This window comes from Pipistrellus hanaki (assembly GCF_964339955.1).
Source record: "Pipistrellus hanaki genome assembly, chromosome: 1".
Lineage (NCBI taxonomy): Eukaryota > Metazoa > Chordata > Mammalia > Chiroptera > Vespertilionidae > Pipistrellus > Pipistrellus hanaki.
The window spans coordinates 39,366,845-39,379,590 of record NC_140503.1 but is presented as its reverse complement, the minus strand read 5'-3'; the positions used below and the strand labels follow the sequence as shown (position 1 = coordinate 39,379,590).

Here is a 12,746-nt window from a genome sequence, read left to right as displayed (position 1 = left end):
TCCCTTTTGATGTCTGATTTCAAAGCACAGGTCTGAGATTCTATCCTACCTGCACATTTCTGAGCCTTCATTTCATTTTCCATCCCTGCCTTAAGCATTCCAGTCTGCTCATTCCAATCTCCCCCCCCCCCCCCCGCGCCTTCCCCTGCCCTCCCACAACCTCTCATCCTCTGTCTTTTTTTTTTTTTTTTAAGATATTTCACAGTTGAAAAAAGAAACACATAAAAATTAAGGCTGTTCCTTGTGATAAGAAAGCGTGTACAAAAGAAGTGAAATCCTGAATTCATTTTTTAAAATAAGTGTTTTTTGTGCCTGTTTTAAAAACATACATTTTTATTGCTTTTTAGAGAAAGAGGGGCAGGGAGAGTGAGATAGAAACATAGATGAGAGAGAACTATGGATGGGCTACCCTGACTGGAATTGAGCCGGTGACCTCTTGGTGCTTGGGATGACTTAACCGCGGAGCCACACACACCATTGAGCTTGAACTCACCAATGTCAGGGACTCCAGGAGGGAGCCTCAGGATCAGACTACCCCAATAATGCATCTCACAGGTGAGGAAACTGAACCCCAAAGAAAGTAACCACTTGTGTTTGCTTTAGGAGTAGATGGCCTCCTTAGAATCCAGTTCTGTCTTCCTCACCCACTCCTAGGCCTTCAGCAAGGCCTGGTGAAGGCCTAGGAGTGGGTGAGGAAGACAGAACTGGATTCTAAGGAGGCCATCTACTCCTAAAGCAAACACAAGTGGTTACTTTCTTTGGGGTTCAGTTTCCTCACCTGTGAGATGCATTATTGGGGTAGTCTGATCCTGAGGCTCCCTCCTGGAGTCCCTGACATTGGTGAGTTCAAGCTCAATGGTGTGTGTGGCTCCGCGGTTAAGTCATCCCAAGCACCAAGAGGCTGGCCTGAAACAGACACCTGGGCTGTTCCTTAAAACCCGTCATTGAGGAATGGGCATCTCTGGAACCATCCTTTTCACCGGGCTGAGAGCTGCAAAGGATAGAACCCATCGGAGACTCAGAATAAGAAACACAGGCGTTCATTCTGAGCGGCTGCACGCGGCTGAGTACCCGGAGGGATGGTGGAGAAAGGTGGCGTTCATTCACTGTCTGGAAAGGGCTGGTGCCCACAGCACCCCAGGAACCAGGCCCAGTGCCGTGGGTGGCGCCTACCAGGTCCGCATGCCTCAGGCAGGGCCGTGTGGGAGGACTTTCTGAGCAGCTCTCCCCAAACCCTCCCGGGAGACAGTCCAAGGGCCCTCCGTGTGCGGCCTGCCTGACGGGTGGGGGAGGGCAGGACCCAGCTGGTCAGCGTGCAGCCCCCCCGGGATGGAAATCCTGCCAACTGCGAAAGAAGGCCCCTTCACTTCCCGTTGGACCGTCCCTCTGTACTTAGCCCATAGATATATGGGACACCCAGTTAAACTTGAATTTAAGATAATGTTTCAGTATAAATACTTTCTAAAGACTGCATGAGGCATATGTACATCAAAACATTTTTATTCAATATCAGAAGTTCAAATATAACTGGTTCAAATATAACTTTATCTGGCTCCCACACCCCCCTGCAGTCTTCCCTTCTGATCGGCCTTCCCAGGGAATAGTTATCCTCCCGGTGTGCTCTCCAGTAGAAAGCTGTGCACTGCTGATTCTCCTGGGATTCCCGGTAAAAAGGCAAAGACTTCAGGCCACACGGACTGAATAAAATCTCCAGGGGTGGGATGAAGAAATAAGCATTTGTCAAGTTGTTGTCTCGGTGATTCTGACACACATGTGCACTGGTTATCTCTTGCTTCTGAACAGATTGCCCCGAAACACAGACGGAAAAAAGCCGTCTCTTACGCCCAGTGTGTAAGGCCGGGAACTCGGGAGGGACAGCTCTGTGACGCTGGCGCAGGGGCTCGTGATGCTGCACCGGGTGCGGGTACCAGCAGCAGCTTCTCATGATGCTGCTGGTGCCGGAGAAGCTGCCTCCCAGGCCCCTCACGTGGCCTCTCAAGGCTTCGAGTCTGTGCTGGCTGCTCGCTGGAAACATCGTTCCTCACCACATGGCTGCTGGCTTCTCCCAGGGCTAGGGCTGGGTGTGGGGTTGGGATCAGGAGGGAGACTTCCCAAGACAAATCCAAAGGGAGAGAATTACACTCCAAGGAGGAGAGTTACACGAGATGATGAATACGAAGAGGCGGGAGTCGCTGGGGCCGTCTCCTAGGCTGCCCACCACAGTGTTCCCGTTTGAGAATGGCTCCTGCAGGTCAGTCCTCAGCACCCTACAACCAAGACCACATTTTAAAAATAGTAGCCGGCCAAAACCAGTTTGGCTCAGTGGATAGAGCATCAGCCTGCAGATTCAAGGGTCCCGGGTTTGATTCCGGTCAAGGGCATGTACCTTGGTTGCGGGCACGTGCCCAGTAGGGGGTGTGCAGGAGGCGGCTGATCAATGTTTCTCTCTCATTGATGTTTCTGACTTTCTATCCCTCTCCCTTTCTCTCTGTAAAAAATCAATAAAATATATATTTTTAAAAAATAAATAAAAATAAAAACGGTAGCTAGTTTCTTCTTATTATTTTTATTCTATTTCCATTCTATCTATTATCCTTTGTGGATTTGAGACAACAATGAGGGAAGAAGGAAAATAATCAAAATGACAATCTTAGGAGAATAGCAAAAAGTTAACATTTTAAATGCCTACAAATATTATTTGAGTAGAAGGAAATTATTGGCAAATACCATACATATATAGCTTCGCACTCCTAAACAGTGTTAGCCCTCCAGGTGGCTCTTGAGGAAACTCCTCTGAGGACTTCCGAAACGTAAGTAGGGTGACCAATTTTCTCAATTCGCCTGGGACCCTCCCACGTCCTGGAAAAGCCTCCAGTACAAGCAAAATGAAATGACTGGCCAGCTTCTTCTTCTTCTTCTTCTTCTTTTTAATATATTTTTATTGATTTTTTACAGAGAGGAAGAGAGAGGGATAGAGAGCCAGAAACATCGATGTGACAGGGTCATCGATCAGCTGCCTCTTGCACACCCCCTACTGGGGATGTGCCAGCAACCCAGGTACATGCCCTTGACCAGAATCGAACCCGGGACCTTTCAGTCTGCAGGCTGAAGCTCTATCCACTGAGACAAACCGGTTTCAGCTGGTCAGCTTCTTAACAAGAAGCCAGTGAGAAACCACATCAGCCACTCTGCCCCGTGCACAGACTGAGTGAGCCCACCTCGTGATGAAGTGGAGTCCACCTCGTGAAGAAGCCCAGCAATGTGTGCCCTCGGCCTTGGCCTTAAGCTCTCTCATCGGGAAGACAAGGACCACAGCGCTGCTTCAATGAAGTTTTATAATAATGATGCACGAGAGGTGCCATCTATAGGGTCGGCAGCTAAGTAATTGCGAATTTTTTAAAGAAAATCAAAGACAATTTTTTCATGGAACTAAATAACTTTATTCTTTAATGTATTGCCCATTTTGATCAATGACCTTTTGCCATCTTTCAGGCAGCATCATAATCCCACGTTCAAAAAACTTCTGGTTTTTATTAGCAAAAAACTGAATCAGGTACGATTTGACATCATCATCATTATTGAAATTTTTACCATTCAAGGAGTTTTGTAAAGATCGAAACAAAAAGTAATCAGATGGTGCAAGGTCAGGACTATATGGTGGATGTGGCAAAACATCCCAACCAAGCTCCATTAATTTTTGCCGAGTGACCAAAGATGTGTGTGGCCTTGCATTGTCATGATGGAATGCAACACCTTTTCGATTTGTCAATTCGGGCCACTTTTCTTCAACTGCATTGTTTAATTTCGTTAGTTGTTCAATGTAGACATCAGAATTGATCGTTCGGTTGGGTGGTAAGAGTTCAAAGTAGACAATTCCTTTGTAATCCCACCAAACTGATAACAAAACCTTCTTTTGATGAATATCAGCTTTTGATGTTGTTTGAGTTGGTTCACCTGGCCTGCTCCACGATCTTTTCTGCTTGATATTGTTGTAAACAACCCATTTTTCATCGCCAGTTATCAGTCGTTTTAAAAATGGATCATTTTCATTATGTTTCTTTAGCAAATCGCAGCTGCTAATGCGTTGCATTAACTGTGATTCTTTCAGTTCGTGAGGAACCCATGTATCGAGTTTTTGAACATAGCCAAGTTGTTTTAAGTGATTTTCAATGCATGTATGTGATACATGAAGCTTCTCTGCAATCTCACATGTTGTACTGTGACAGTCCGAATTGATTATTGCTTTGATTAGGGCGTCATCAACTTCAACTGGACGACCAGAGCGATTTTCATCTTTGAGTGAAAAATCACCAGAACGAAATTTGGCAAACCAATTTTGACACTGCCGTTCTTTTAAGGCTTCGTCACCATAAACAGCACATAACTTTTTATGAGCTTGTGATGCGTTTTTCCCTTGCAGAAATAAAAAAGCAAAATATGACGAAAATGTTCCTTTTGATTTTCCATTTTTCAACGAACGCCAAACAAAAACTACAAAACAGATCAAAAAACTTTTTTTACTGATTAACAGCTGAATAGCCAACTATCAAATACAAAATGTGTTTTACATTTGTACTACGTCTGCAAACCTAAAAATTCAACTGAAGCCATATATGTGTGAAACCCGCAATTACTTAGTTGCCGACCCAATAGTTTCGCTTGATTGCTGATTTGAAGAGCCACAACCAGCAGGAAAATGATCACCACCTCTTTACACCAAGCATGTCAAACTCAAAGGCTGACATGGGCCAAATAAACAAGGGTTAAGGTTATGTGGGCCGCAAAAAACAAAAGCTTCAATTTTCATAGAAATCTTGGTTTATTTCAATAGAGACATGCTGAATACAAAGGGCTGAAACAAATGAGTAATCGTTAACATAAAATAATAGAACATTTTAATAAAAATTAATATTTTTTCTTAAACATTAACCAGATACTGAATAACTGCACAAGTTAATAATTGCAATGCAAATGAAACCATTTTACTTGTTCTCCAAAAGTGAAATACTTCCTGTTGCGCACACCAAACAAGTCAGTACAAGACTAATGACTTGGCCTTCGGCTGCTAAAATACTCGCTGCTGGTATTAGTGGAGAGAAATGGTGAGCCTGCGTGTAAGGCATGTAAGGGAAATGAATGCAACAGGATTACAGTAATCAGTCATTAGTTTCATTTTCTCTTTCTAAAAATCAACAAAAACATATCTTTGGATGAGGATTTTTTAAAAAATATCCGACCTTAGCAAGCTTACCTAATAATTATAGCAATTTCAAGGCTGCCCATAAAGCTGTTGCCTTATGATTTCTGTTTTATAATCTTAACTCTTAAGAGGCTGATTTTTGCCTCTGCCATTTAGACCCATCTCCAAGGTGTGTCCTCTCCCTGATTTTCAAGAAGGTGATATTGCAGTTTATACAGAATGTAGCTTTTGCCGAAGCCGGTTTGGCTCAGTGGTAGAGCGTCGGTCTGCGGACTGAAAGGTCCCAGGTTCGATTCCGGTCAAGGGCATGTACATTGGTTGCGGACACATCCCCGGTAGGGGGTGTGCAAGAGGCAGCTGGTCGATGTTTCTCTCTCATCGACGTTTCTAGCTCTCTATCTCTCTCCCTTTCTCTCTGTAAAAAATTAATAAAAGTATATTATATAAAAAAAAGAATGTAGCTTTTACTTTTCCACCATTTCTTCAGAAGTACTGTGTTTTAAAGATCTGTTTTTGAAGTCAGCAGTTCTATCTCAATAAAATTGATTTTTGAAAATGAGCAATGTTTGGCAAGTCTTAAACAAGTCCAGGGCATGTACCTCGGATGCAAGCTCTTTCCCGGCCTGTGCAGGAGGCAACCAATCGATGTGTTTCTCTCACATCAACGTTTCTTTCTCTTTCTCTCTCTCTCTTTCACTCTCCCTAAAAGTCAATGGAAAAATATCTTCGGGCAAGGATTAACGAAACAAAGAAAGAACAGTATAAACAAAACAGAAACAGAGTCACAGACACATAGAACAGACTGACAGTTGTCAGAGGGGTGGGGGTGAAAAGGGTGAAGGGATTGAGAAGTACGGATTGGTTGCTGCAGAGTAGTCACAGGAAGGTAAAGTACAGTCTAGGAAATACAGCCAATAATCTATAATGATAAAACCATAATATGCTAATTAGACGGATGTCCTTCCAGATGACCTTCCGAATGAAGCCGGGCTGGGAGGGAAGCCTGGGTACCGGGTGCCAGAGGGAAGCTGGTGCCAGCAGCAGGGGGAAGGAAGGCTACTCTTGCATGAATTTCGTGCATTCAGCCTTTATATTGTAATAATTACGTACAGTACCAGTTGGGTACTGGAAATATCAGGGGACCACTTTGTAAAGTATATGATTGTCTAACTACTATGCTGTTCACCTGAAACTAATAAAAATAATATTTAAGTACAAACTGAATTGAAGGGCGGGATATAATAAGTGCCAGATGACTGAATAAGGCAAAAACAATTATCCTCCTGTGCACCAAAAGGGCATGGGTTCGATTCCTGATCAGGGCACATATCCAGGTTCTGGGAGTGATCCGTGGTTGGGCTGCATATGGTGACGATTGATGGTTCTCTCTCCCTCTGTCTCTCTGAAATCAATTTTTTTAAAAAGGGACCGAGTAACAGAAGCAGGCTTTGCATGATCCTGGTCAATTCTTGGCACTGATTATTTGGAAAGATGGTGGCAAACGCCTGGGACCTCCTGGATGAGTCAGCCGTGAGAAGTGGCAGAAGTGTTTCTGGAGAGAGTCGCAGGCTGGCGCCATGTCCTCCTCCTCTCCACCTGGGAGGCCGCTCAGGCCCTCTCTGCAGACTCCCACGCCTCGCCTTATCCCCAGGGAAGGACAGCAAACAATGCCATTCTTTTGGCTGCACAATAATGGACACATTTTCCAAGGCTATCTGGCAAGATATGCCTGTGCCCATGAGACATTGTTAAAAAAAATAAAGCCAAAGAATTTCTCCAGCCCTTTATCAATTAATTTTGTACCTACTTACAGCATTCGTGCTTCCTTACACACACACACACACACACACACACACACACACACACACACACTCTGCTCAGGTTTCCCAGGTCTGGGCAGAGATCTTTATGTAAATGCAAAGCTCTGAACTGTTAAGTGGCATTATTAGCTTGTGTTGTATGTTAGCCCTAATCACATTTAAACATTTAAGCAAGATCACATAAGGCAGCCCTTCTATCATTTTGGCAGTCCTAAGCCCATCTATGTGCAATTACAACATTTAATCTGGTTTCTTATTGGCTGGTAATTTAATTCTCCTACAACTGCAGCCAATCATCTGTCAATCATGAAAGCTGCTTTTAAAATCAAACTACACTCATTGTGGGAACATAAGTGAATGGTGGTTTTATGTTTTTCCATAAATGAGCCCTGTGAGAGTAAGGGATCATTCTGGAAACTTTTGAAATTCACGGTCTTCCTTTTTCTGCTCAGTTTGGTTTCAGGATGCTGTATAATCACAGCGTAAAGACCTTCGGCATCCCATGTAAGAAATCACATTTTAAAACCACCTTACCGGGTTAAGCTCGTGTGTGGTGGTGTATCGGCAGCGGCTTCAGCGAAAGAGTTTGGTGCGATGTCTCACACCAATTTGCTGGCACAACCTACCAAGACACCAGAAGGCAGAACTTATGCTGACTATGAATCAGTGAATGAATGCATGGAAGACGTTTGGAAAATGTCTGAGGAACATCTGAAGAGAATGGATCCCAACAGCCCCTCTATCACATATCAGCCAGCTGTTTGATTTTATTGGTGATCTGGCAGATCTCAGCTGTTTTGTTTACGGAGCTGATACCTAGACAGACCAGCCTTAAACAAAGATTGGGTTATAGAGAAGATCTACGCGCTCCTTCGTTGACAGGCCCAACAGGCCAATAGTTGTGTTGGAAGCATTTGGGGGCTTGGGGTGGGCTTGGAACACAGGTGTGCACAGCTGTCTGTGGTGGAAGTTTTGTATGAGAGTAATCCTGATTCACTTTGGTACACTCTAGCCAGGACTGAATGTGTTAGATGAAATGTGAGGATCTTGATCAATCTGAACTCCTCTCTCCCTCTCCCTCTCCCTCTCCCTCTCCCTCCCTCTCTCTCTCTCTCTCTCTCTCTCTCTCTCTCTCTCTCTCTCTCTCTCTCTCTCTCTTCTATACTTGAACATTGTTATGATGACTTAGAAGGAAGTTTTTCTTTGTCAGTTAATGTTGATTCCAATTCTTCACATCTGCTTTATAACATTCACTGTACTAACCCTTCTTCAAGGTGGGGTGGGGGTAGTGACACAGTTTAATCATGTGCTAAGATAACGTCTTAGTGAAAAACAAATACATGTTCTTTATTTATATTTTAAAAACACACATTGCCTTACCACCTTATTTGTAATAACACGGTGTGAGTATCAGTTGTATGGAGTTTCAAATCTGGTGATATAAAAGAAAGTTAGGCTCATCTCAAACTTTTCAAATACCTCAACTGCTCTGGACTATTACATCTAAAGTCAAGTGTGCATTGTGTCTATAATATCTGCACCCCGAGGGTCAGTCAGCTCGGCCCCCCAGGTCCCCTCTGGCCTATCTTGGGAAAAGGGAGGTTTGATCTCGCATCTCTGAGGCTCACGCATGGTGGGTGCTCTCCCTGCTCTTCCGCTGCCCATCTGGTGAGCTCCGCCTGGTGTGTGTGTGTGTGTGTGTGTGTGTGTCCGGGCAGAGGGCGCTGCTCCCTTACCGGGGGCACCTGGAGGGCGAATGTGGGTATGTTTCTTCACTGGCCTCTTCACGCCCTGTCACCACAGTCAGGCTCTTCCCTGGTGCCAGGCTTTTCTGACAGCTGCATGACTGAAGGGAATCGCAAGAAAAGAGGTAAAAAGTTAAAACTCCACACTCAATGGAGGCTTTTCCTGTCACTCGAGAGAGGAGCAGCGTGGGAGTCTAACCTTCCTCAGGGGACACCTTCCGTTCGGAATGTGCTCTCTGGCTGCAGACCTCACTGCCGGAGTTAGCGTTCTCCCTCCGGGTTTCAGGCACCCCTCTAAACATGGGGGTGTCCCAGCCTCAGGATCCACCTGTTCTCCTAAGCTGTTCATATTCTCAACTATCATCCTCCTAAATATGACCCCAAGATGGGGATGAAGAGGTGGAGAGGTGAACACTGGGGACAAAGGCAGTGGATTTGCTTTTTTTAAACACAGTTAAACCACCCCCACAACAGGAGTCTGTTTTCACTTATGCTTTCTGACTAGTTTTATGTTTGCTTTTGTAGTTTGATAGGCCAAGATCTCCACAGAGTGATCAACAGCCAATATTCTAGGAAGGCTGTGAATCACGTGCCACGCAGATCCCTTCCCGGGGAAAGTGTGGCTGAAAGGCTCTGGAGGCAGCAGGAGGGCAGCGAGGTTGGGAGGCGCTACAGCCATTCAGGGCCTGCTCACCGGTCCTACATGGAAGGGAAACCCAACCCCAAGCCAGCAGAACAGAGTCAACTGGCTGGTTCCAGAGGCTCAGACTGAACATGAGGACAGAGTCCCGATTTCTCTCTCTGCCGCTTTCCCCTGTGAGGACTGTTACTCTCGGGCAGCTCCTGAGCATCAGTTACCCCAGAAAAGAAGCGCCTCTTACCCAGGAGTGTTCTGAGAGGCGGACTTGGGCCGTGTGACACCCACCCCCACGCTGTGGCTGGGAACATGAGGCTCTCGATGGCGGCGCTTGGTCCTGGGGCCGGCGCAGGGGTCAGTGCAGTGGGTTTGGACAGAAATCTGGTCTCGTGGAGGACAGAAGTCACCGCCACAATGCCCCACTCCACGAAAGAATCATGAGCTAAGACAGAGGCAGCAAAACACACTGTGCATGCAGACAAACCCACTTTGGTCAGACAGCAGGAGGGAAGCCAAAGAAGGTAAGGATATTGATTGCCAGCGTGGGAGTTCTTACTCAGCCAGCAGGCTCTGGGCTGTGCTTTTTGTTTGTTTGCTTTTTGTTTTGTTTTGTTGTTGTTTGTTTTTGTGCAGGATGATGAGCAGTTTGAAACTCCAAGTTAGGAGCGTGCTCTGCTCTACTGTTAGCACAGATGAGTGTAAACCTATGTACGGGAAGTGGGAGGCCACCACAGGATCATAAATGACAGGTATTTAGGCCCAACCTGAGGCCGTGGCAGTGAAATCAGAGAGGAGAGGAAGACTGAGCCCCTCTGATGGGGAACTGCGCGCTGCACTGATTTCACTCAGAGGCAGAAAGAGTTAAAGATGGAGAGAGGATAGCAACGCCACGAGTGAAACTAGGAAGTGAGGCAGAAGAGTCCACTTGGCAGAGGTTTTGCTAATGGACATAACGCTAATGGGGCAGGAGGAGGGAGGCAGCAGGCAGGCAGGTGAGGAGGGGGCCAGAGCTCAGTGAGGGGCCAGAGGCGGTGGGCTGGAGATGGGGAGCCTACAATGAGCTTGTAGTTGGGAACATGAGAATTGCAAGACGTATGAAGGAGAGTGCGTAGAGGTGAGCTGTGAAAGGACAGAACTCTGGAGAACTGGGAGGTAGGCAACAGAAGGAAAGGGAATTAGGCAACTGATCGTTGGGAGAGGGGGAACGTTGAACCTACCTGAGTCTGACAGGAGGGAAATTTATATTCCCAACGAGAAAATGATTAGACCTTCATGTTCCACATGGATTCCCAGTGTTGGTTCTGTATCCTTCATTTCATAGTCTCCTTGTTCCTTCTCACAAGTGAACTGACAAACAAGATCCAATGAGCAGCCACTGAGGCTCAAGGTTTATGGTTTTCTTAGCACCAGTTATTTCCACCGTGGTGTAAGTTGTTTTAGTTTGAGACCTGAGCTTCTTATCATTAGTAGTAGCATATATTTTTTTTTTTTGGGGGGGGTCTTCTCTCATTTCTCTAGAATAAGGACCAAATATTAAAATAACAGTCAAAGCACCACTGTTCCGCAGACAACTAAACTATTGTTGACGGGCAGGCAGTGTCACTGTGTTGATTTAGGGACAGAAGCACAAAATATGAACTTGGCACAGGAAAGGCCTGTGGAGGAGTCACTGCATGAAGGACACTGATGGGAGTTGTGTGACTATCAATGTATTTAAATTGAGGACTGCTTGTCCCCGAAGTGAAGGAAGAAGACATTCTCAAGGTTGCTTTTATTGTTTCATTTTTTCCCAAATATTCCTCTAAGCTTAGTATTTCTCAGGGTCTTATCTTGAATGTCTTTTTTCAATCTCTACATTCAGGGTGATCTATAAGACCTCGTTATTCACCATCCACCCTATCCTCTGCCCCTAAACCTATATACTTAGCTGCCTATTACATTATAGCTAACCAGTGTTCAGGCTAAGAACGCTGTTGGAAAGGGACAAGATTCACATAGTAGATATTTTTGTTTTGAAGTCAAAGCAAAAAGTTAAAAGTATAGCCATTGATTCCAGAGTTGTACAATTTATATACATGACAAATTTCTAGTAGGTGGCAATAAAATCTCTAGTTCTAATAAAATTAGTATGTTAAAACACTTGTCCAACAGAAAGTGTTGTTGTTTTTTTTTTAAAGGAACCCTTTCTGATGTGCACAAGGGCATGATAAGGCCTGTGCAGGCCTTGGCTCTATCGGGATGCTCCATGGCACCGACACCACTATTTCTCGTTCAGTGAGGTCCACAATGGCTCTCAACTCCTCCCCTTCCTTTCCATTTTCACGGCTAGTTCCTGTGTTCAGACCCTCCCAACCCGATATCTTTGTCTGGGCCACTGTTAACGATGCCTTTCAGATCTCTTTGCCTCATGTTCTGCTCCCTTCAGCCCACGACCGTCAGAGTCTTTCTAATGTGATTCGAGCAAGTGACTTCACTGTTTAATAATCTTCTCATTCCCTACAGAATCCAACTTACACTCCCGAATAAGGTATGGACTCTCCATGCCCTTCCTCTGCCCTCTTGCCTACCAGTCCTTTGCTACATACACCCCATGTTCCAACTGGCACCACGTTTGATACAGTTGCAGGTATTTGTCTAGAACAGCTGATAGGTTGCCTAATGAATTCCAATTCATTCTTTACAAATCAACTCAATGGTCCTCCCATAAAATCTTCCCTGATCACCTCAGGCAGAGTTAACCAATGCCCTCCTTCATACTGCTGCTATGGCTAATTTATACCTTTATCATTGTTCTTCAAGAGTTGCAATTATTTTTGCATATGTAGTTCACATTATGGATGAGTGAGCAGCTGAAGGTTATGGATTGCATTTTAAAGATTTGTTTGCCCCTAATACCCAACAGGGTAAAGTGGAACCTCCGTTCTCAAACTTTGAACTCAATTCATTCTAGAAGGCTGTTTGTGAAGAGATTTGTTTGAAAACCAAGTCATTTTTCCCTTTAGAAAGAATGTAAATTGAATTAATCCATTCCAGACCTTCAAAAGATTCTGTTTTAACCTTTCTTATATATAGTATAATAAATAAATAAATATAAATAAGTAATTTAAAAACAAAAAGGACAGCCGAAACCAGTTTGGCTCAGTGGAAAAAGAGTCAGCCTGCGGACTGAAGGGCTCCGGGTTCGTTTCTGATCAAGGGCATGTACCTTGGTTGTGGGCACATCCCCAGTAGGGGGTGTGCAAGAGGCAGCTGATCGATGATTCTCTCTCATCGATGTTTCTAAGTCTCTATCCCTCTCTCTTCCTCTCTGTAAAAAATCAATAAAATATATATTTTTAAAAATA

General features: G+C 44.8%; 1 pseudogene across 1 annotated transcript; it reads left to right on the top strand.

Annotated features, from left to right (window-relative positions):
• Nucleotides 1-7,559: 7,559 nt before the first annotated feature.
• On the top strand, nt 7,560-8,055 carry LOC311611835 (enhancer of rudimentary homolog; annotated as a pseudogene). Its single transcript has one exon. The product of its transcript is annotated as an enhancer of rudimentary homolog (transcript).
• The last annotated feature ends 4,691 nt before the right edge of the window (nt 8,056-12,746 follow it).